This window comes from Ictidomys tridecemlineatus, chromosome 6, assembly GCF_052094955.1.
Source record: "Ictidomys tridecemlineatus isolate mIctTri1 chromosome 6, mIctTri1.hap1, whole genome shotgun sequence".
NCBI classification, from domain to species: domain Eukaryota; kingdom Metazoa; phylum Chordata; class Mammalia; order Rodentia; family Sciuridae; genus Ictidomys; species Ictidomys tridecemlineatus.
The window spans coordinates 129439017-129444010 of NC_135482.1; the positions used below are offsets into that span (position 1 = coordinate 129439017).

The 4994-nt window shown below is 36.6% G+C and overlaps 1 pseudogene; it reads right to left on the bottom strand.

The window, feature by feature from the left end:
* Window positions 1–3387: 3387 nt before the first annotated feature.
* On the bottom strand, window positions 3388–4183 carry LOC101972670 (RNA-binding protein Musashi homolog 2 pseudogene; annotated as a pseudogene).
* Window positions 4184–4994: the final 811 nt, after the last annotated feature.

Genomic DNA, 4994 nt, shown 5'->3' on the forward strand with positions numbered 1-4994 from the left:
ATAATAACTTTTAAATGTTCAAAAGTTTATCCAATTTCTTATATCTTCTAGAAATTAAATTACTCATCAGTTGATACTTATTTTCTAAGTCTTGGACTAATTATTTGTATATTCATTCATAAATGACATCATCACTTTCATTTTTCAAGTCATGTTTTTCTTTCTTGAATGTATAATAGAAAGAGTGAGACTATGTACAGGGAAAATGACATATTTGGTAATACTTATTTGGAAATATTTGACTTGCAGGACCTTTCTCTTTGTCTTACAAGACCTATCCAATCTATTAAAAAATATCATAGCCTCCACTTCCAAAATAATACTCAGAATTTTGAAAAAAACACATGCATTTCTGAATCATTAATTTCATTCAGAAACAAGCCATCACTTATTTACCCTTCCTCCCCCAAGAAAGACTATTCTCAAAGCAGCAACCAGAGTTCACCTGAGTTAAGTAAATGGATGAATGGATGGATAAATAGATAGATATCTCTGCATTTCACTCAAGACTCTGATGTTTCTCCAGCCCTATCTGTATCAAAGCCAGAGGATTTCATTAAGAAAGGATAACACTGGACAAAGACTCTCTCCAATGCAGCGTTTGGTTTTGCCCATGAATAGTGACCACAGATTTAATTTTTCATTCCCAAACAGGATGGAAGACCTCTTCTCTTTGTGCTTTTATGCATTTATGTTTTATTTTCTTATAAAACATTTCAAAGTACCTAAATAACAAAAATAAAGTACATTGGAAAATTTAAATTTTTGATCTGCTTTAAAGTTGTCACTATCCAGAAGTACATACCTGCATTTACCTAAGTATTCTGCACAGTTCCTTGACTAGGACAATGTATCAAGAATCCCCTATGGTGCTGCAAGAAAGCATATATAATAGATCAATCTGGGTCTCTACATGTCCATTAGGAATTCATGGCTTCAAAGTGGGGATAAATCTAAGTGTCCTAGGCTCTTTCCTCTGTTCATTCGCTCTGCAATTTTTTTCTGAATATCTTTCAACTCACTTCATCGTTGCTTCTTTTCCTCTTAGCTTCATCAGAGCCATACTTTTTTTCATTGATATACAAATCAGTATCTGTTTTCCTAGCCCTCAATACAATCTATAAAAACTCCTATATTTATCAGCATAAGCTCTGTGTTTATCTTCATTTTGATCATGTTTTCTTTGAAATTTTAAATATTAGGTCCTGAGAATTGAACTCAGGAACATATCACCACTGGGCTACCACAGCTCCAGTCCTTTTTATTTTTTATTTAAGTTGCTGTGGCTAACCCTGAACTTCAGATCCTCCTACCTAAGCCTGGGATCACAAGCGTGAACCACAGAGTACTGCATACTGCTTTGATTTTATCACATAAAATCAAGACCTGTAAATTTTTAGTTGTAATCATCTCAATTTACTGGAAGTGTAAAATGGAAACAGGTATGTACCATGTTTTATGAGGAACAAATAAAAACCATTAATTTGTGACTTAAATGACAGAGAAAAATGGGGGAGGGAGGATCCACAATTTCTTCTACTTTTTTTCTAATTTTGAGGCAATGGTTTTTATATATTGCCCAGGTTTTGTTAGGTCAACATATTAAAACAGGAGGTTTTATTAAACTATTAATAAAGACATAGTTTAGGAAGCTTCATTTGTTATCATTTAGTTCTAAAATGTAATAAATAATATAAAAGTAGAAAACACATATATATACAAATAATATTCATAATATGTGTTATATACTTTCAATTGATATAAACACATATACTTTTCAGGAAAATATGTCAAAATTTTTAGATGTTTCAACATTCTTAAATATTACATAATATTTAATATTGATAATCATATGTCCACATATCTAATTAATATCCTTTTTTACTTCCTGTCACGTATTATAATTATTGTTTTACTCACTAGTGAAAACACATTTTTCATGTGATTTTGAAAATATTTTTCATTTCCTAAGTTAATAATATTATGAATTCTAGCCCCTCCCCATGGTCAATACAATTTATTTTTCTGCCTCAGTTGCTTATAAGGGAAAAAAAAAACACCATTAGGGATAAACACAGATGAACTATACACAGAGATGAAGACAATTCACAATGGCTGGAATGTTTGTGAGGAAGCACATGAGGACAAGTTGACAAAGCAAAGCAATTTGTAGCAAACCAAAATAAGAAGTATGGAAGTGATCCATACAAACAAAAAATATTCACGAAAAAGCCTGTGGGAAAATTAAACTTAACTAACCAATTTTTACATCAAGCATATTTTTTTTTTTTTAGAGAGAGTGAGAGAGGAGAGAGAGAGAGAGAGAGAGAGAGAGAGAGAGAGAGAGAGAGAGAATTTTTAATATTTATTTTTTAGTTCTCAGCAGACACAACATCTTTGTTGGTATGTGGTGCTGAGGATCAAACCCAGGCCACACGTATGCCAGGTGAGCGCGCTACTGCTTGAGCCACATCCCCAGCCCTACATCAAGCATCTTTAATGACATGAGCCAAAGGACATGACTGTCAATTACACAGACATTTAAATGTAGGGATTTGGTTACATCAGATGCAACAAATGGTATCACATGATCCCTTCCCACAAACTAGGAGCACAAAGAGGTGACTCTTTGGGGTCCAACCGAGCTGTACACTCTTACTCCAAGAGAATACTTGTGTATCAAAGGGGGACATGGAGGGGTCAGGATCATGGGAAAAGATCTTTCTGGGGGTGACTATCAGGGGTACCAACCATGAGATATGTCCCTCAATGCCTCCTCTCTTCCTAAGCCAGTGGTGCCATCAGGGAAGGCAAGGCTAGGAAGCTGGGAGAAGAATCCTAGTGTAAAATGGTGCCCGCATCCACAAAAAATGGCAGTGCCAGGGTAAGCCTACTGTCTCTTCTCAGACAGATGCTTATTATGGCGACAGTCACTGAGAGACTAGCCCCAAACAACAAAGACACTCAGACAACCTATTACAGTTGTTCTCACATGTTTTCATGGAGGCGTCTGTGTGTGTTCTCACTTCTGCGATGGTCTACCAAAGAACACAGATGTTCCACGTCACTAGCCACAACCCTCTGGGTCACTAGCACTTTAGAGCCCATCCCATGAAATGTTCCGACAAGCTGTTTTGTCATTATTTTTTTAAAGAATGGCATCTTCTTCCTGGATCCTGAGACTTCTGAAGAGTCTCAGTTTGTAAGAAGTTCCCTTGGCCTCATTATATTTTGGGGAGCTGGGGGTGGAGTTGGTAAAAATGAAGACAGATGCAAATGGGAGGGGACTAGAGAAAAAGTTTTAAAAATAGAGTGAAGGAATGATATCTTTTCTAAGAATTAAATACAGGAAAAAGAAATTTTCAAACAGGCAGTAGGGACAGTGTTTCAGCAACAGCAGGGGTAACCCAGGCCCAGACTGCATTCTTTCTCTAGAAATTGTGGTAAAACCCAATTTGCTATGCCTCTCCTAAGAGCTAGTTGATAAAAAAAAAATATGTCTGGTGAAATCAGCAAATATTCAGGGAACTGATAGCTGAAGCCAGGAGCAAGTCCAGGGTAGCCTCCACTGTAAATTTCCATAAAGCTGGGGTAGACCTTCAACCCCAGGAGGACTAGCAACACATCCATGGTGTAAGGCAGTTCCCTGCCTGGACTCTTGTCCCAGGTGGGAACAACAGGGCTTCTTTGGGTGGATTTTTCTTGTGGTTTACCATTTTATTATGGATCTTACAGAAATGAATCTCACAAACTTTCTTCACAACATATTCATTCTTCAAAGTGATGAAGCCAAACCCTCTGCGCCTGTTGGTGGATTTATCAAACATAAGCATTGCATCTTCTACCTTGCCAGACTACTCAAAATTTTGCTTTACATCTTCCACTACTGTGTTCACAGATAATCTGCCTAAAAATACTTTCTTTGTTGTTGTCATCATCTTGGATTGCACTCTGGGAAGAAATGCAAGTTTGGGGTCAGTCATCTTGGAATCTAACTCATAGTGGGGTGGACATAATACTTTATCTACACTTGGTGGATATATTAACTGGCATGACTGAGGCCTCTGAAGCATTTTGTAGTGGCATCTCTCATGACCATGCATTCTCTAATTTCTCCAAATTTGCTAAAAAAGTCTATAAAGCTATCTGGTGAGGTCTGCCAGCTCAGATCACCTATAAACATTTTACCGGGATTGTGCTTAGTGCCTTCACATGGGAGTCTTCCTCCCATGAAACACCAAATTCAATAGTGATCCCAGTGGCCTCCAGCTAAGAGCCCCAAGGTCAGCATATTATAAATTCTTATGCGCTTTCTCTCCCTCTTTCTGTACCAATCACTTAAAATACCACCTTGGAAGCCACCAGAGGTGACTTTCATATTATTGTTATTAATAATAATCTACTTTTGCCCTAGCCAATCTGGTTAAGACCACCAGGAGCAAACTCAAATATTGAAAAATTAAAGTTTACTGACCAGGAAATAGTGCAACTGTAGAATGTCAGAAGTACCTAAATATCCCATATTTCATTCAATGTTTGAAATTCTAAACCAGAGACACTAAGAGGAACCCTAAAAGATACAGAAGAAGATGGAATTATCACAGGTGTTTGGGAGAAGAGACAAATTTGGGTGAATTTAAATGAAGCTGACTTACCAGGAAAGCATGTGTGTAAAGAAGCCAGCTCTGGCGTGCAAAAATGAACCCAAGGTGATATCTCCTTGCAAATTCCAAAAAGCTAAGGCTCATGTGGAACTACAGATCCTGAAATCTTTTATTCACAACTTTGTACCAGAGCTGTACATTGAGGTGCTTCTCTAAATGAAAGTGATTTTTATCCTCCATGTAAGGATATAAATATATATAAAAATATAATTATACCTTAGTGTTATAATAACAAACAGCAAATAATCTGTGAGTTTAGAAGGCAAATACTCTCAGTGAGAAAAAAATCAGTAATCTTCCAAATACGGGATATTTAGGTATTTCTGACAT